Genomic DNA, 20,150 nt, shown 5'->3' with positions numbered 1-20,150 from the left:
TTTGCATTATTTTAAACATAGCATATCTATAGTTTTTATCTTGTTTCCCCATTTAGCTTTGTAGCAAATTTTTTTTTTTTTTCAAGCATCTAAACTCTCCTTCTTATACTTCTAAACAGAGGCACAGTGTTCTCTCTGGTCTCTTAGATACTCTTTTGTTGGATGTTGAAGTTATTTCCATGGTGCAGTGGTGTGGTCACAGCTCACTGAAACCCCAACCTCCCTGGCTCAGGTGATCCTCCCACCTCAGCCTCCTGAATGGTTGGGACTTTGAGCCTACAGGTGTGCACCACCATGCCCAGCTAAATTTTTTGGGGAACAGAGGGATCTCACTGTGTTGCTCAGGCTGGTATTAAACTCCTGGTCTCAAGCGATCCTCCCACCTCAGCCTCTCAAAGTGTTGGGGTTAAGGCATGAGCCACTGCACCCAGCCTATTGAGCTTTCTTTTTGAAAAATATTTGAATATGCCCTTTGTCCCTCTTTATATTGGAGTCTTGATGTTTTTCTTTTATGTATGTAAAAACTTTTCCCTGATTATGAATTTTATATGTATATTGGAAAAAATTTTTAAAAATCACAAAATCATAATAAAAATGACCCTCAGGTTTCAGCTCAGTGGCCCATGCCTGTACTTTGAGAGGGCAAGGCAAGATCACTTGAGCCCAGGAGTTCAAGACCAGCCTGGGCAACATAGGGAGATCCCATCTCTACAAAAAATACAAAAAAAATTAGCTGGGCATGGTGGTGCGTGCCTATAGTCGCAGCTACTCTGGAGGCTATGGTGGGAGGATCGCTTGAAGCCAGGAGGTCAAGGCTGTAGTGAATCATAATGGCACCACTGCACTCCAGCCTGGGTGATAGAGCAAAACTCTCAAAACAAAGACCTTCAGAATCAGTTCATGGATCATTACCTGGAGATAAGTACTATTAACATTTAGATACATTGTCTTCCAGTTGTTTTCTATGCATGTATACATATCGTTTTTCATTTAAAAGAAAATTAGGCTGGGTGCGGTGGCTCATGCCTGTAATCCCAGCACTTTGGGAAGCTGAGGTGGGCGGATCACCTGAGGTCAGGAGTTCGAGACCAGTCTGGCCAACGTGGTGAAACCCTGTCTCTACTAAAAATACAAAATTAGCTGGGCGTGGTGGCAGGCGCCTGTAATCCCAGCTACTCGGGAGCCTCAGGCAGGAGAATCACTTGAACGCGGGAAGTGGAGGTTGCAGTGAGCCCAGATTGTGCCACTGCACTCCAACCTGGGCGACAAACAAGAGCAAAACTCCATCTCAGAAAGAAAAAAAAAAGGAAAATTAGATTCATATTCTACATATTATTTTTATCCTTTTCCATTTAACATTTTATGATAAGTATTTTCCATGTTATAAAATATTTTCAGGCATAATTGGCCACATCATTTTCTATGTTACAGTTGTATCTTAATTTATCTATTCCCTTACTATTGAACATCAAGATGTTGCCTATAAATAATTATTTAACATAGGCCTCTGTGCCTATCTTTGATCATTTCCTCTGAGTACGTTCTGAGAAATGCGGTTACCTGGTGAAGGTTATGAACACAAGCTCATCGCTGTTCCTGGGTGGAATCTGACCTGGTGGGCCTGCTGTGAGCTGTTCCCAGCGGCTCTGACATGCCACTGTCACCACTCCCTGGCCAGCATGGGGTCGTTCCTGCCTTGATTTTTATATTTGCCATTTTGAGGCTTTAAGACTATTATTTGTCCCTGCTTGTTGGCCGTTTGTTTTTCTCTTCATATGTGTGGTCTGTTCCTGTCTTTTGTCCACTGTTCTCTTCGGTTTATTTCACACCCACACACATACACACACACACAGACACACAGACACATAAACACACACACACATAGACACATAAGCACAGACACACACACACACATATACCCTTGGCATCTACATTTTTCTGTCTTTGTTATAACATTTTTAAGCACAGAGGTTTTCTTTTTCTTTTTTTTTTTTTTCTTTTTATGAGATGGAGTCTTGCTTAGTTGCCCAGGCTGGAGTGCAGTGGTGCGATCTCGGCTCACTTCAGGCTCTGCCTCTTGGGTTCACGCCATTCTCCTGCCTCAGCCTCCCAAGTAGCTGGGACTACAGGCACCCGCCACCATGCCTGGCTAATTTTGTTTGTATTTTTTTTAGTAGAGATGGAGTTTCACCATGTTAGCCAGGATTGTCTCGATCTCCTGACCTCGTGATCTGCCCTCCTCAGCCTCCCAAAGTGCTGGGATTACAGGTGTGAGCCACCGCGCCCAGCCAATGCACAGAGATTTTCTAATTCTGTATAATAAGGTCTATTAGATTTTGTTTCTTTATACTTTTCATTGGCACTTAGCCCCTTAACTCCTTTTTTGGTTCTATATATTACATTTAACTTTTAAATTACTCTTGAATTGTATTCCTCACTATTCCTTTAGAATTGTCTATTATATTATTGTAGCTTCTTTTTTTTTTTTTTTTTTTTTTTTTTGAGACGGACTCTCCCTCTGTCACCAGGCTGGAGTGCAGGGTTGCAGTCTCGGCCCACTGCAACCTCTGCCTCCCAGGTAGCTGAGACTACAGGTGCGCACCACCACATCCAGCTAATTTTTGTGTTTTTAGTAGAGAGGGGATTTCACCATGTTGGCCAGGTGGTCTTGATCACAAGATCCACCCACCTCGGCCTCCCAGAGTTCTGGGATTACAGGCGTGAGCCACTGCACCCAGCCCTGTAGCTTCTTTTTTTTTTTTTTTTTTTGAGACGGAGTCTCGCTCTGTCGCCCAGGCTGGAGTGCAGTGGCGTGATCTTGGCTCACTGCAAGCTCCGCCTCCCGGGTTCACGCCATTCTCCTGCCTCAGCCTCCCAAGTAGCTGGGACTACAGGCGCCCGCCACCTCGCCCGGCTAGTTTTTTGTAGTTTTTAGTAGAGACGGGGTTTCACCGTGTTCGCCAGGATGGTCTCGATCTCCTGACCTCGTGATCTGCCCATCTCGGCCTCCCAAAGTGCTGGGATTACAGGCTTGAGCCACCGCACCCGGCCCCCTGTAGCTTCTTAATTGACTCTAAGCCCAGGAGTTCAAGGCTGCAGTGAGCTTTTATTACGCTGCTGCACTCCAGCCTAGGTAACAGAGCAAGACCTGTCTTTAAAAACTAATTAATTTTTTTTTTTTTTTTGGCCAGGCGCAGTGGCTCACACCTGCCTGTAATCCCAGCACTTTGGGAGACTGAGGCGGGCAGATAAAGAGGTCGGGAGTTCAAGACTAGCCTGCTCAACGTGGTGAAACCCCGTCTCTACTAAAAATACAAAAATTAGCAGGGCATGGTGGTACACGCCTGTAGTCCCAGCTTCTCAGGAGGCTGAGGCAGGAGAATCGCTTGAACAGGAGGTGGAGGTTGCAGTGAGCCAAGATCAAACCACTGCACTCCATCCTGGGCGACAGAGCTAGACTTCATCTCCAAAAAACAAAAAACAAAACAAAACAAAAACTAATTAATTTTTTGAAAAGAATTACTTTTTTTTTTTTTTTTTTGAGATGGAGTCTCTCTCTCTCGCCCAGAGTGCAGTGGTGCCATCTCAGCTCACTGCAAGCTCCACCTCCTGAGTTCAAGCAATTCTCCCGCCTCAGCCTCCCAAGTAGCTGGGACTACAGTCGTGCACCACCACACCCTGCTAATTTTTGTGTTTTTAGTAGAGACGGGGTTTCACCATGTTAGCCAGAATGGTCTCGATCTCCTGACCTCGTGATCCACCCCACCCACCTTGGCCTCCCAAATTGCTGGGATTACAGGTGTGAGCCACTGTGCCCAGCCAAGAATTGCTTTTGGGGTGGTTATGGGACCTACTCAGAGATCCTGTCTGTTTCTTAATAGTATGAGGGCACAGCCTCATGGTGATTCCTACGTTTGTGACTTTGGCAGTCCCACACCACCGCTGGGAGCAGAGGTACCCTTTCACGTGTTGCTCTGCGGCAGCGTTTAAGAGGATTCATGAGAACGACTGCTGCAGCTCACGCTTATCCCCATCGGCTGCTGCGGCTCACGCTTATCCCCATCGGCTGCTGCGGCTCACGCTTATCCCCATCGGCTGCTGCGGCTTACGCTTATCCCCATCGGCTGCTGCGGCTCATGCTTATCCCCATGGAGTTATGATGTTGTGTCAGGGTCCGCAAGATCACCTTCAAGCTTGACAATTTGCTAGAGGGACTCATAGGGCTCAGAACAGTTATGGTTTGTTACAACGAAAGGATACAGACTAAAATCAGCAGAGTCTTTTCCAGAGGAAACCAGGCACAAGCTTCCAAGTGTCCCCTCCCCATGGAGCTGCGTGGGGACACAGTTAATTCTTTCAGCAACAATGTGTGACAACACAAGCAAAGTGCTGCTAACTAGAGAAGCTCACCCAAGCTGTAGTGTCCAGGGTTTCGATGGAGGGTGGGTTGCACAGGCATGCAGAGTGGGAGCTTAGGGACGTAAACCAAAAGACTCTTGGGGGCTATCACCCTAGACTTAGTATTTTGCCGGGGAAGCAAAACGTAATGTTTCCAGCAAGCATTTTGGTCAGGACATAACAGGAGACCATTCTGAACAGCTGGGATTAGTGTTTTAAAAGGAAAGCCATGTGACATGCCTAGATCTATACTCCTAAAAGTAGATGGCTCACCCCATGAGGCTTAAATGCTTCTATAGCTGCTGCCTCCCATGCCTCTGTCAGAACAAATATCCTGCTCCTCAGGGTTGGAGAAAAACACCCCTGGTGTTCAGTGGCATGGCACATGTGAAAAGTGGCCCTGGGCTGGCATTGAAGGAGCTTGAAAGTCATTACTCCATCCTAACAACAGGTAAAAATCTGAACAAATTGAAAATCAACAACTCCTCTTAGATCTCTCAGAGAATTGAGGCCACAGGGAACAGTGTCACATCTGAAGTTGAAGATACAGAGAAGAGGATACGGACAGAACCACAAATTCCTGGAGTACAGACCCATGAGCAGGAACCTGCAGAGGAACCAGTGCTGGGGCAAGAAACCTACCCTGTCATTATACTTGCTGGAGGCTCAGCGTGGCCAGGTTTGAGATTAAAAACCCCAAGGAGCTGGGTACAGTGACACATGCCTGTAATCCCAGCACTTTGGGAGGTGAAGGCGGAAGGATCACCTGAGGTCGGGAGTTTGAGACAAGCTAGACCAACATGGAGAAACTCCGTCTCTACTAAAAATACAAAATTAGCTGCGCATCATGGTAATCCCAGCTACTCAGGAGGCTGAGGCAGGAGAATCGCTTGAACCCAGGAGGCGGAAGTTGCAGTGAGCCTAGATGGTGCCATTGCACTCCAGCCTGGGCAACAAGAGCAAAACTCCATCTCAATAAATAAATAAATAGGGGCCAGGCGCGGTGGCTCAAGCCTGTAATCCTAGCACTTTGGGAGGCCGAGACGGGTGGATCACGAGGTCAGGAGATTGAGACCATCCTGGCTAACACGGTGAAATCCCGTCTCTACTAAAAATACAAAAAACTAGCCGGGCGAGGTGGCGGGCGCCTGTAGTCCCAGCTACTCGGGAGGCTGAGGCAGGAGAATGGTGTGAACCCGGGAGGCGGAGCTTGCAGTGAGCTGAGATCCGGCCACTGCACTCCAGCCCGGGCCACAGAGCAAGACTCCGTCTCAAAAAATAAATAAATAAATAGGAAAATAACCCCAAGGAGGCCGGGTATGGTGGCTTATGCCTGTAATCCCAGCACTTTGGGAGGCCGAGGCTGGGGGATCACTTGAGGTCAGGAGTTCGAGACCAGCCTGGCCAACATGGTGAAACCCTGTCTCTACTAAAAATGTAAAAATTAGCTGGGTGTGGTAGTGCACGCCTGTTAGGCAAGCCCACACTTTTGTGATCTTACCTCCATGAGCTCTACCAGATTTTCACAATGAAGATTGGAGAAAAATCCCTTTGTGCTTCTAGCAAAAGGAGAAGAGAAGCCATTTTGAAATATACCCACGCCATCTGAAGGTATGGCAAACGACAAAAAGAAAAAAAAAAGGAAGCATACCCAGAGCATTCTGCTCTTGACATGGCCGCCCCTCAGTATAAACTCTTTTGTCAAACCTTGACCTACTGGAATTTTATCAGAGCCTAGCAACCCGGGGAAAGGAAAATGCCCAACTCCAGCCCTCTCTAACTGTCCTGTCACACTTAAGGTGGGAAAAAAACTGGGAAATCCTTGTGAAGGTCACAGCCCAGGGTGCCTAAAAGACAGAGACCTCGTCATAGGACTGTAGTATCCTTGTCCTCCCACACACCTTATCACCACACCACAAGACACCACATATTCGGCATTCAATTAAAAATTACAAGCTGTACTTAAAGGCAAAGTATAAAATGCCATTTGAAGCGACAATGAGTGAGAATTTTCCAAAATTAATTTCAGGTATGAAAGGCATGAAACCACAAATCCAGGAAGCTCAGAGAACGCCAAGAAGGATAAATGCCAAAAAGCCTATACCTAGGCATATTTTCAAACTAAAAAAAAAAAAAAAATCAAGATGAAGAAAAAAATCTTGAAAGAAGCCAAGGAGGAAAAGGCAAAGATAAGACTTGCATTAGACTTCTTCACAGAAACCATCAAAACAAAAAGAGTGGAGTGAAATATTTACAGTCTTGAGAGAAAAAACCCACCGACCTAGAATTCTGAACCCTATGAGATTATCCTTCAAAAAGGAAGTCGCAATAAATATGTTCTCAGACAAATAAAAATTGAAGAAATTTGTTGTCAGTAGACCAGCCCTGCAAGAAATGTTAAAAGAAGTTCTTCAGAGAAATAATATAATATTTAATAAAATACATGTATGTTATATATATGTATATATACGTGTTTAATAAAATACATATATGTTATATATATTTATATATGTATATATACATGTTTAATAAAATACATATAATGTTATATATATTTTATATGTTATCTATATTTAATATAAGATATACTATAAAAAAATATAGATCAGAAATTCAAATCTACATGAAGAATGGAAGCGCAGGAGAGAAAAAATAAGTGTAACTAAAATTTAAAATTTATATTTTTCTTATTCTTAATTGATCTATACAATAAGGCTTAATATACAACCTTATTTTGAACCATATTGTTCAAAATAATAATAGCAACAATGTTTTCAATCATTACAGCTATGTATAAGTGAAATGCAGCAATGATTCAAGGGATAGGAGAGAGAAATTAGAACTGTTTTATTATAAGATACTTGTACTTCTCATGAAGTGGAAAAAAGACGTATCTGACAGTCTGATACAGGACTGTTATCTTAAAAAGAACTTTTTTTTTTTTTTTTGAGACGGAGTCTCGCTCTGTCACCCAGGCTGGAATGCAGAGGCGTGAGCTCGGCTCACTGCAACCTCTGCCTCCCAGGTTCATGCCATTCTCCTGCCTCAGCCTCCCAAGTAGCTGGGACTACAGGTACCTGCCACCACGCCCGAATAATTTTTTTGTGTTTTTAGTAGAGACAGAGTTTCACCCTGTTAGCCATGATGGTCTTGATCTCTTGACCTTGTGATCCGTCTGCCTCGGCCTCCCAAAGTGCTGGGATTACAGGTGTGAGCCACCGTGCCTGGCCAAAAAGGACTCTTATAACTCAACAATAAGAACATGAATGACTGGGCACGGTGGCTCATACCTGTAATCCCAACATTTTGGGAGGCCAAGGTGGACGGATCACCTGAGGTTAGGAGTTCAAGACCATCCTGGCCAACATGGTGAAACCCCGTCTCTACTAAAAATACAAAAATTAATCAGGTGTGGTGGCACACGCCTGTATTCCCAGCTACTTGGGAGGCTTAGGCAGGAGAATCGCCTGCACCCAGGAGGCAGAGGTTCCATCGAGCCAAGATCGTGCCATTGCACTCCAACCTGGGTGACAAGAATGAAACTTTATCTCAAAAAAAAAAAAAAAAAAAAAAGGCCTGGTGCAGTGGCTCACACCTGTAATCCCAGTACTTTGGGAGGCTGAGGCAGGTCGATCACGAGGTCAGGAGATCGAGACCATCCTGGCTAACACGGTGAAACCCCGTCTCTACTAAAAATACAAAAAGTTAGCCAGGCATGGTGGCACATGCCTGTAATTCCAGCTACTCAGCAGGCTGAGGCAGGAGAATCGCTTGAACCGGGGAGGCAGAGGTTGCAGTGAGCTGAGATCGAGCCACTGCACTCCAGCCTGGGTGACAGAGTGAGACTCTGTCTCAAAAAAGAAAAGAAAAGAAAAGAAAGAAAAGAAGAAAAAGAAAAGAAAAAAGAGGGAGGGACGGAGGGAGGGAGGGAGGAAATGAACAACCTGACTTAGAAGTGGGCAAAATATCTGAACAGATACCTCACCAAAAAAGATAAACAGATATAAACATATGGAAAAAATGCTTCACGTTTTATGTCATTTAGGGAATTACAAATTAAAACAATGAGATTCCACAACACGCATATTAGGACGGCCAAAATTCAAAACGTTGACAACAGCACTCATTGCCAATGGGATTATAAAGTGGTGCAGCCACTTTGGAAGACAGTTTGGCAGTTTATTATAAAACTAAGCATACTCTTACCATGTGACCCAGCAATCACACTCCCTGGTATTTAGTCAAATGAGTTGGAAACTTATGTCCACACAAAAACCTGCACATGGATGCTTATAGCACCTTTATTCATAACTGCCAAAGCTTGGAAGGAACCAAGAAACTTGGAAGTTCACAAACCAAGTTGTTGAACTGAACTCTGGTATATCCAGACAATGGAGTATTATTCAATGCTGAAAAGAAATAAGCTATCAACCCATGAAAAGACACGGGAAAGCCTTTAGTGCATATTATAATACTAAGTGGAAGAATCAAATATGAAAAGCCTACATACTGGCTGGGCGTGGTGGCTCACGCCTGTAATCCCAGCACTTTGGGAGGCTGAGGCAGGCGGATCACGAGGTCAAGAGATAGAGACCATCTGGCCCACATGGTGAAACCCTGTCTCTACCAAAAAAAAAAAAAAAAATTGGCTGGGCATGGTAGTCCTCTGCCCACCCCCACAGCATACTTGGGCATGACCTCCAGCCTTTTGTTGCCATCCAGGTTCGTGTGCATTTCTGCTGGCACAGTAAATCAACCACTATGACACGGTTTTGCAAAAGAGAAAAGATTTATTCGCAAGGGCACTGAGCGGGGAGGTGGGACAACATCTCTCAAATCCACGTCCCCCGAAGATAAGTGACAGCTTCGTTCTGTGTGAGCATGGCTGGAGTTCATGGCATTTCACAGGACACGTGTACAGAAAAGGGTAGCATTAGCATGAGCTGAAGGCAGAGTTTTTGGCCCTCCAATGTCAAAAGGCCACGTTTTGGGCACTTGCGCAGGCCCAGTTGAAGGGTTAGTGGTCTCAACCAGTTTGAACTGGACAGGAGCTGGTCTAAGTTCCTGAAAAACGACCGAAGAAGCTGTGACCATGGTGGCTTACGCATGTTATCTATACAGCAGCCAGGGAAGGTTACGTTTCGGCATTCAGCGGCAAGGCTTTCAGCTACGGTGGCCCTTAAGCTTCACAGAAAAAGGAGAAGAAAAAAAATTAAAAACCAAGCGACCCAAAAGCAAAAACCCAAAAGTCCCCTCCTGCCGCAGACCGACCCTTTACTACTGATGCCAATCATTAAAGCGATCTGTCGAGGTTTAGTGCACCACTGCACTCCAGCCTGGGCAACAGGGTGAGACCCTGTCAAAAAGGAAAGGAAAGGATAGGAAAGGGGAAGGGAAGGGGAAAGGGAGGAGGGAGGAAAAGAAAGGAAGAAAATAAAAGAAAGAAAAAAGAAAAGAAAAGAAAATGCACAGTGAGCTAGATTTGGCCTGGAGGCTGTAGCTTGCCAACTCCTACTCTGGATTCATGGATTAGAGTTTAAGGAAGAGTTGGAGAAGTATGGCAGAAGAACTGGAGTGAGGCCCAACCCCGTGGTGTTCTAGGAGAAAGGCTTTTGACACAGGCATCTGGCAGTTATTTTTCAGGGGAGAACCTACAAATTAGAAGGCTGTACAGCTCCCCTTACTAGTCAAGTGACTACACTTTTGTTTTATTTTTTTTTAGAGACAGGATCTCCCTCTCTCACCCAGGCTGGAGTGTGGTGCCACAGTCACAGCTCACTGTAGCCTCGAACTTGTGGCTCAAGTGATCCTGCCTCGGTTTCCTGAGTAGTGGGACTACAGACACACTCCACCATGCCTGGGTAATTGCTTTTAGTTTTTGTAGAGATGGGGTCTCCTTGTGTTGCCCAGACTGGTCTTGAACTCCTCGCCTTAAGTAATCCTGCCACCTTGGCCTCCCAAAGTGCTGGGATTACAGGTGTGAACCACCATGCCCGGCCCCGTGTGACTACTCCTACAGAGGCCCTCGATGGCCTGGAATGATTGATTCCAGGACTCTGTCTTCTCATCCCAAAGCACCAAACCCTACTGATAAGGAAAGGGCCCCCATTTCAGAACTTCCACGGCCACCCCACACACAGCCCTGGGATTGGTAACTTTGCAACCTGGGCTTCCCCGATAATCAGATTTACGGTAAGACCCCAAAGAGGTCCAGGCGCTTCTAAAACAAGTTATACGGAGAATCCAAACCCAAATCCTCAAGATGTGAGCCCACATCACATCCCCCAAAATGAAGCATCCGTGACCACTCCAGCCTTGCTAAGGACACAGCACACTCCTTGACCCTCGCCACTACAGAGGACAATTGCATTCACAAATGTCCACTGGTTCCCACGCACTAAGCAAATTTTATGGCCTTAATTGACACTGTTTCCGCAAAGACCCCACTAAATGTAAGGGATGAACTCCCTCTGTTCCCTGGGGCATAAGATTGAAGTCAAACAAGTCCGCCTCACTCTGATCACTGGTGTAATAGCTTTGCAGAATATTCCAGTGGTCTCAGTTCTTTCTGCTCTTGAATTTCCATCACTGAGATGGATGCTCCAATTGGAATAAAACCCACACTTTGTCCCTTACTGTTGGTCTTGGCAGACGAGACCCTGAAGACCTGCCCAAGCCATTAAAATCGTTAATATGACCCAAAATACATTAAAACAGGGACTTCAAGGATTGAGAGAAGGGGTGACTATCCCCTCTGTTTCTCCGTTTAACAGCCCGATTTGACATGTTCTTCCAATGGAAAAGAACAAATGGCATCTCACGGTGGATGCTGAAACCTTAACCCAGGGGACCGTGGAGGCCCCAGCCCCAGCAGGCTGAAAGGATGGAGCCCATTCAGTCTTTTGCTGTCCAATATTTGCTATTTTTGCTTCCTTGAAGTGTTCCACAGTACCTAATTCAACAGCCTCTCAGCCTCTACTTCCATTCTATTTATTGTGGTAAAATATATAACAAAATTTACCAATTTAACCTTTTTCTTTTTTCTTTTTTTTTTTTTTTGGGGGGGGGACATGATCTCACTCTGCCACCCAGGCTGGAGTACAGTGGTGCCCTCGCAGATCACCGCAGCATCAACCTCCTGGGCTCAAGGGATCCTCCCACCTCGGCCTCCTGAGTAATTAGGATTACAGGCTTAAGCCACCATGCCCAGCCTATTTTAATAATTTTTTAAATTTAAATTTTATTTATTTTTTAAAATTTTACTTTAAGTTCTGAGATTCATGTGCAGAACGTGCAGGTTTCTTACACAGGTATACACATGCCATAATGGTTTGCTGCACCTGTCAACCCGTCATCTAGGTTTTAGGCCCTGCATGCCTTAGGCATTTCTCCTAATGCTGTCCCTCCCCTTGCCCCCCACCCCTAGCCAGGCCCCAGTGTGTGATCTTCCCCTCCCTGTGTCCATGTGTTCTCTTGTTCACCTCCCACTTATGAGTGAGAACATGCAGTGTTTGGTTTTCTGTTCCTGTGTTAGTTTGCTGAAAATGATGGCTTCCAGCTTCATCCAGGTCTCTGCAAAAGACATGAGCTCATTCTTTTTTATGGCTGCTTAGTATTCCATGGTGTATATATGCCACATTTTCTTTATCCAGTCTATCATTGATGGACATTTGGGTTGGTTGGTTCCAAGTCTTTGCTATTGTAAATAGTGCTGCAATCAACATACGTGTGCATGTGTCTTTATAGTAGAAGGATTTATAATGCTTTGGGTATATACCCAGTAATGGGACTGCTGGGTCAAATGGTATTTCTGGTTCTAGATCCTTGAGGAATCGCCACAATGTCTTCCACAATGGCTGAACTAATTTATACTCCCACCAACAGTGTCAAAGTGTTCCTATTTCTCCACAGCCTCGCCAGCATGTTGTTTTCTGACTTTTTAATAATCGCCATTCTGTTTTGTTTTTTTTTGTTTTTGTTTTTTGTTTTTGAGACGGAGTCTTGCTCTGTCACCCAGGCTGGAGTTCAGTGGCGCGATCTCGGCTCACTGCAAGCTCTGCCTCCCAGGTTCACGCCATTCTCCTGCCTCAGCCTCCCGAGTAGCTGGGACTACAGGCGCCTGCCACATGCCCAGCTAATTTTTTGTATTTTTAGTAGAGATGGGGTTTCACCGTGTTAACCAGGATGGTCTCGGTCTTCTGACCTCATGATCCACCCGCCTCGGCCTCCCAAAGTGCTGGGATTACAGTCATGAGCCACCGCACCCGGCCCCTAATAATCGCCATTCTAACTGGCATGAGATGGTATCTCATTGTGGTTTTGATTTGCATTTCTCTAATGACCAGTGATGATGAGCTTTTTTTCATATGTTTGTTGGCCGCATAAATGTCTTCTTTTGAGAAGTGTCTGTTCATATCCTTTACCCACTTTTTGATGGGGTTGTTTTTTTCCTGTAAATTTATTTAAGTTCCTTCTAGATTCTGGATATGAGCCCTTTGTCAGATGGGTAGCTTGCAAAAGTTTTCTCCCATTCTGTAGGTTGCCTGTTCACTCTGAGGATAGTTTTGTTTGCTGTGCAGAAGCTCTTTAGTTTGATTACATTCTATGTGTCAATTCTGGCTTTTGTTGCCATTGCTTTTGGCGTTTTGTCATGAAGTCTTTGCCCATGCCAATATCCTGAATGGTATTAACTAAGTTTTCTTCTAGGGTTTTTATGGTTTTTGGGTTTTACATTTAAGTCTTTAATCTATTTTGAGTTAATTTTTGTATAAGGTATAAGAAAGGGGTCCAGTTTCTGTTTTCTGCATGTGGCTAGCCAGTTTTCCCAGCAGCATTATTAAATAAGGAATCCTTTTTCCATTTCTTGTTTTTGTCAGGTTTGTCAAAGATCAGATGGTTGTAGATGTGTGGTGTTATTTCTGAGGCTCCTGTTCTGTTCCATTGGTCTATATCTCTGTTTAAAAATATGGAATGCTTTGGTCGGGCATGGTGGCTCACACCTGTAATCTCATCACTTTGGGAGGTCGAGGTGGGCGGATCGCAAGGTCAGGAGATCGAGACCACCGTGAAACCCCATCTCTACTAAAAATACAAAAAATTAGCCGGGTTTGGTGGCGGGCGCCTGTAGTCCCAGCTACTCGGGAGGCTGAGGCAGGAGAATGGTGTGAACCCAGGAGACAGAGCTTGCAGTGAGCCGAGATGGCGCCACTGCACTCCAACCTGGGCGACAGAGCGAGACTCCATCTCAAAAAATAAAGTAAAATAAAATAAAATAAAATAAAATAAAATAAAATCATGGAACGCTTCACAAATTCGCGTGTCGTCCTCGGGCAGGGGCAATGCGAATCTTCTATCATTCTGATTTTAGTATATGTGTTGCCAAAGCAAGCACTAATTTAATCATTTTTCAGTGTACAGTTTAGTGACACTAAGTACATTCACAGCCATCTATTTCTAGAATCTTTTCATCATCTGAAACTGAAACTCTGCACCCATTAAACACTAATTCCCCCCCCCTCCCAGCCCCTGGTAACCACGGTTCCACCTTCTGTTTCTACGAACTTTTTTGTCTTTTTTCTTTTTTCTTTTTTTGAGATGGAGTCCAGCTCTGTCGCCCAAGCTGGAGTGCAGTGGTGCAATCTCAGCTCACTGCAACCTCTGCCTCCCGGGTTCAAGTGATTCTCCTGCCTCAGCCTCCCGAGAAGCTGGGACTACAGGCGCATACCACCATGCCCTGCTAATTTTTTGTTGTTGTCGTTGTTGTTGTTGTTCATTTGTTTTCTTTGAGATAAAGTTTTGCTAGCCACCCAGGCTGGAGTGCAGTGCCAAGGCAGTGGTGCAGTCTCGGTTCACTGCAACCTCTGTCTCCTGGGTCCAAGTGATTCTCCTTCCTCAGCCTCACAAGTAGCTGGGATTACAGGCACGCACGACCACGTCCGGCTAATTTTTGTATCTTTAGTAAATTTTGTATTTTTTGTATTTTTGTATTTTTAGTAGCATGTTGGCCAAGCTGGTCTCGAACTCCTGACCTCAGGAGTGATCCACTCACCTTAGCCTCCCAAAGTCCTGGGATAACAGACGTTAGTCACCAGGCCCTGCCTCTCTCTACAAATTTGACTCCCCTAGATACTCCACATACGTGGAACTGCACAGTATTTGTCGCTGACTTCTGGCTTTCCTCACCTGGCTATGCCTACTTTGGGGGATAATCTGGGCCTGGGACACCAAATCCCTGTAGCAGGCCCGACTGGGCTGCACAATCAGAACTGCGTGGAAGTTCCCCCAGACTGTTACCCACACTTGTTTAAGCTCTTCAGAGATGCTACCGCCGGGCGCGGTGGCTCGTGCCTGTAATCCCAGCACTTTGGTGGGCGGAGGTGGTCAGATCACTTGAAGTCAGGAGTTCGAGACCAGCCTGGCCAACATGGTGAAACTCCATCTCTACTAAAAATACAAAAATTAATCGGGCGTGGTGGCGTGCGCCAGTAATCTCAGCTACTCAGGAGGCTAAGGCGGGAGACTCGCTTGATTCCGGGAGGCAGAGGTTGCGGTAAACCGAGATTGAGCCACTAAACTCCAGCCTGGGCGATAGGGTGATACTCCGTCTCAAAAGAAAAAAAAAAGTGGTACCGGCCCGGTGCGGTGGCTCACACCTGTAATCTCAGCACTTTGGGAGGCTGAGATGGGAGGATGTATTGGGCCGGGGCGGGGGGGAGTGGGGGATGGAGGCTGCAGTGAGCGGTTGTTGAGTGACTGCGTCCAGCCTGGGCCACAGAGCGAGGCCGTGCCTCAAAAAGAAAAAAAAAAAAGCAGCAGCTACCCATCCAGCCACCAGATGGCAGCACGATCCCATGTCCCCCTCGCCGCTGGCTGCCTGGTGCCGGATGCAGTCCTAACGGCGGTTCTGAGCTCCAGGGGCCGGCGCCGCGCGTGCCTGAGGTTCCAGCTGCTCAGGAGGATGAGGCAGGATAATCGCGTGACGGGGAGTTCTGTGCTGTAGTCCGCTGTGCCGATCCAGGTCCGCACTGAGGCCGGCATTGGTATGGTGGCCTCTGCCACCAGGCCGCCTAGGGAAGAGGGAGGCAGCCCCGGTGGAAAACGGAGCGCGTCGGTAGTGGCACCGCGCCTAGGAATAGCCTCTGCGCTCCAGCCAGGTTGACCTGCCAAGACTTCGCCTCTAAAACCAGCAAATACCAGGAGGCTGAGGGACGAGGATCACTGGAGCCCGGGAGGCGGAGGTTGCAGTGAGTAGCTGGGATTACAGGCAGGCGCCACCACGCCCGGGTAATTTTTGTATTATTAGTAGAGACGGGGTTTCACCATGTTGGCCAGGCTGGTCTTGAACTCGCAGCCTCAAGTGATCCACCCTCCTCGGCCTCCCAAAGTGCTGGGATTACAGGCGTGAGCCACTGCGCCCGGCCAAATAAGTAATTTAAACAATTTGTTTTTTATTTCAGAAAAAAATAAACTTATAAGGGAGGCCCCCCGACACACACACGGGAAGCAGCAGTGTAAATGGAATGCCCACTGCTGAGGCTCTCCAATGAGTGTCACGTGTGCACATTTTGCCCCTCACAATGCATGTCAGACTATTAATAGGAAGCCCCGCTGGAATACCTCCTGTGGGGTGTATGCAGCAGGCAGCTTTGGAATCACTGTATCCCCAGTGTGATGCCAGGACAATGGCTTCTTCACTAGCTCTGTCCAACCACAGTCCTGTGGTTCTAGGACTCCCTCACAGATGTCTCGAGGTCCATTATTGGGCGAAGGTCACTGCAAACTCAGGGAGGCCCAGGAGCTCACCCCAACCAGCTTCTTTACCAGGTGAGTGACCTCAGCCCTGCAGCTGGACTCATCCAGACCATGACCTCACCCGAAGATGGATGACACCTGACCACCGTCCACACAACTGAGCTGGCCCCAGGTCGACTCCTCCACACCCTGCTTCCAACTGTAACCCTGTCAAAGGCCTTTCTCCCACCTTCCCACTCCTCCTTTTCCTCCCTAGCAGCCCAACCACCATAGATTCACTAGGTGGTTTTCAACTCTTGTAGGCTGCCCTCCTAACCCTAGCCCTGACCTCTGCCCTCCTAACCCCAGCCCTGACCCCACTGCTTCTCAGGAGGCTTTGCCAATCATCTGCATGTTAGCTCCACCCAAGGAACAGGCCTATTTTCTATTTTTTTTTTTTTTTTAGGCGGAGTCTCGCCACCCAGGCTGGAATGCAGTGGCTCAATCTCGGCTCACTGCAAGCTCCGCCTCCTGGGTTCATGCCATTCTCCTGCCTCAGCCTCCTGAGTAACTGGGACTACAGGCGCCCGCCACCTCACCTGGCTATTTTTTTTGTGTATGTTTAGTAGAGATGGAGTTTCACCGTGTTAGCCAGCATGGTCTCGATCTCCTGACCTTGTGATCCACCCGTCTCGGCCTCCCAAAGTGCTGGGATTACAGGTGGGAGCCACCGCGCCCAGCTACAGGCCTATTTTCAAGCATACTAACTGTTGGGTGTGTCGCTTACCTGTGCGTATGACAGCCAATCCACCTAAATGAAGCATTCATGACAACACAACTCCATCCATGTATGTGGCTGACCACATCTCCAAACCATCTTCCCACTGGGGACAAATTCTTGGAGTTTTTAGAGACAGGTTCTCACTCTGTTGCCCAGGCTGGAGTACAGTGGTGCGCCTCAAACTCCTGGGATTGAGGGATCCTCCCACCTCAACCTCCGGAGTAGCTGGGACTGCAGGTGCACACCACCACCATGCGTGGCTAAATTATTTATTTATTTATTTATTTATTAGAGATGGGGGTCACTGGTTTTGAACTCCTATCCTCAAGTGATCCTCCCACTTCCACCTCCCAAAGCACTGGGATTATAGGTGTGAGCCACCAATCTCACCCAAAATTTTTAACTAAACTAAACAAATGAACAAACAGAAAAGACTCTCAAACCACACACTGTCCTCTCTCACCCAACAGAGACAAGATGTCTATAAACCACCAATCTGTTTAAAAAGATCACCAAATGGTCAGACCATGAAACTGAAAGAATCAAAATAAAATTGTCACTATGCTACCAACGGACAAAAGCTGGGAGCACACGACCAGGGGTCACACTCACTGAAGGTCCCCCACCCTGATTGCCAGTCAGGGGCGGCTTGTGGGTCCCAGAGAGGGCTCACCACCTGGTTGCAGTCATTGGGGACAGAAAGGTAAGTCCAACCCGTGCCACATCAAGGCACAACGACTGTTGGAGGAATGTACCAGACACATAAGGAGATGACTTTATTCAGGCTACTGCTATGGGAAGAAAATTCACTGATGAGGAAGGAGCAACCTGATAAATAAGAGACTCATGCTGAAGGCTGGAGGCGGGGTCTTGGAATGGACAAGAGCAAAGTGCTTCTTCTGGGCTCACTATTTCTCAGAACACAAAGGAAGGGGCAATTTCTCAGCAGCACCATTTCCCCGGAGCCCAGGGCTGAGATGAATTTCAGTACTGCCAGCAGCCTCCGTGTTCTGGTGTGTGGAGGAGTTTGCATGTTCCCAGTGTGTGTTCCCATTGTGTCTTGGTGTTTCTGTGTGCCTGGTGGCATGTTTGTGTGTGTATTTGCAGGGTGAAAGACCACAGATACGAGCCGAACTCCTGTACTCAAGTGCGCCTCCTGCCTTGGCTTTCCAGAGTGTGGGGATGACAGGCGTGAGCCACCACGCCAGGCCTCATGATCTGTTTCTAGCGCAGTGAGTGCATTTTAGGGTGGGTGCCCGCCTCCATGCCTAGTAGGGCGTGGATGCTGTGTATGCCATCTGTCCGTAGGATGGGTACACTTCTGTGTGTCGGCTGACATGTGTGTCTTAGTATTTAGTCGGCTCTGGCAGCACATGTGCGTGTTGCAGGTTGTGTAAGTTGCTGTTTCTATGTGTCTGGCAGAAGGTGTCTATGGTTGCAGAGTGAGGGTCTCTTGGAGTTTCTGTGTGTCAGAGGGTGTGTGTGTGTGTGTGTGTGTGTGTGTGTGTTTTGCAGGATGAGGTGTGTTCTGTGAGTGTGGTGTGGTGGGTGCAGGGTGCATGTCTGTGTCTACATTTTCTTTTCTTTTTTTTTTTTTTTTTTGAGACGGAGTCTCAGTCTGTCGCCCAGGCTAGAGCGCAGTGATGTGATCTCCACTCACTGAAAACTCTGCCTCCTGGATTCAAGCAATTCTCCCACCTCAGCCTCCCAAGTAGCTGAGATTACAGGTGTGCGCCACCACGCCTGGCTAATTTTTTGTATTTTTAGTAGAGACAGGGTCTCACCATGTTGGCCAGGCTGGTCTCAAACTCCTGACCTCAAGTGATCTGCCTGCCTCGGCCTCCCAAAGTGCTGGGATGACAGGCGTGAGCCACTGCCCCCGGCCTATCTGCATTTCTGTCTGGTGGTGAGCTATGTGCTGCAGGTGGTGTGTTTGGCGAGTGTGTTTAATGTATTTCTGTCATGTTTCTGTGTATCTGGTGGAAGATGTATGTGTGCAGGATGAGTGTGTATTTTGTATGAGATATATGCGCTTCTGACTTTGGTGAAGTGTGTATGTTGCAGGGTTGTCTCTCTCGTGGTTTCTTTGTGGCCTATGGTGTGTGTGCTGCAACGAGTCTCTGTCTCGGTGTTTCTGTGTCTGGTGATACATGTTGTATGTTGCAGAGTCAGTCTTTTTTTCCATTGTTATGTGCGTGTTGTGGGGTAAGTGTCCTCCATAGTAGTGTGGGCTGGCTGTGTGTGTGTTGCAGCGCGTCTATCTCTGTGAGCGGTGGATTGTATGTGTGTGTTGGAGGGTGAGTGTTTCGGTCTAGTGGAGTGTCGTGTGCGTGTGTTGGCAGGTGAGTGGCTGTGTTCCTCTGGGCCCAGTGCTGTGTGGGTGTGTGTTGCAGTGTGTGTGCTGTCTCTGTGTTTCTGGGGTTCTGCTGGCTTTGTGTGTGCATGTCTGCATTTCGGGCTGTGTGTCTGTGTTGGCGTTTCTGAGTCTAGAGGAGAGCGCGTGTGGCGCAAGGTTAGTGTCTGCAGGCCTCTGTGTGCCGTGGGCCGCGTCTGCTTGAAACCAGGCTGGGCCTGGTCCCCACATTCCTCCCACTCCTTTGTGCTCTGTGCTACAAAAAATATTTGCGTTTTCCACGACTCATAATTTTTCCTCCTCAATCGCTACCAGATGTGGGTCCTGTGGTCCCCATCCCCATGGCAACGGAGGTTCCAGCAGCCGCGGTTCCCTTTTGTGGCGCCTGCCCTGGGAGCTGGCACTGCTGTGATCCCCGAGGGGGTGGGGAGAAGCCGGTGGTGGGAGGCAGGAGGCTGGAGGGGTCCCAGCATCTCCCTTCCCAGCAGCCACTGGGACCCTCCTGGGGGCAGGGGATGGCTGGTGGTGGGTGGAGAGGGGTCCCCTGTTTTGTGAGGCACCCACAGGTAGAGTCTTCGACACCTAGGGGGGTTCCCAGGGAAGGGCAAGGAGAGGTCCCCAGAAAGGCCTGGTCACTGGGACATCCCTGTTCTCTCCAAATCATGCTGGTCCAGGCTGGGGGAGGAGGAATAGCAAGAGCTGAGGGCTTGGGGGGTTTCAGGAAACAGCGGTGTGGCATCTTGATGGTTCTGGGGCGTGGGCACCGCTTAGGCAAGAATGTGGTCTGAGCCCCTGCACTGCCCACCCCTCATCCACACGCAGGCACTGCCCTGCCCTCGCCGAGCCCGGCTGGGCATCTGCCTTCTTGGCCTCAACCCCAGCAGCCTG

General features: G+C 47.5%; 2 long non-coding RNA genes and 1 other non-coding gene across 3 annotated transcripts; 1 reads left to right on the top strand and 2 right to left on the bottom strand.

Moving 5' to 3' along the window:
- The first annotated feature begins 250 nt into the window (after positions 1-250).
- Positions 251-6,417, top strand: LOC144331951 (uncharacterized). The gene is made up of 2 exons (XR_013399571.1): positions 251-282; positions 5,847-6,417. It is a non-coding gene; the product is annotated as an uncharacterized LOC144331951 (long non-coding RNA).
- LOC144331934 (uncharacterized) lies at positions 3,447-6,556 on the bottom strand. Its single transcript, XR_013399552.1, has 2 exons — positions 5,572-6,556; positions 3,447-3,609 (listed from the first exon to the last, which is right to left on the bottom strand). It is a non-coding gene; the product is annotated as an uncharacterized LOC144331934 (long non-coding RNA).
- Positions 6,557-13,686: 7,130 nt separating this feature from the next.
- LOC114670649 (U6 spliceosomal RNA) lies at positions 13,687-13,789 on the bottom strand. Its single transcript, XR_003720349.2, has one exon. It is a non-coding gene; the product is annotated as a U6 spliceosomal RNA (small nuclear RNA).
- Between the last annotated feature and the right edge of the window lie 6,361 nt (positions 13,790-20,150).

Source organism: Macaca mulatta, chromosome 10 (assembly GCF_049350105.2).
Source record: "Macaca mulatta isolate MMU2019108-1 chromosome 10, T2T-MMU8v2.0, whole genome shotgun sequence".
NCBI classification, from domain to species: domain Eukaryota; kingdom Metazoa; phylum Chordata; class Mammalia; order Primates; family Cercopithecidae; genus Macaca; species Macaca mulatta.
This window is presented reverse-complemented; position numbering and strand designations above follow the sequence as displayed.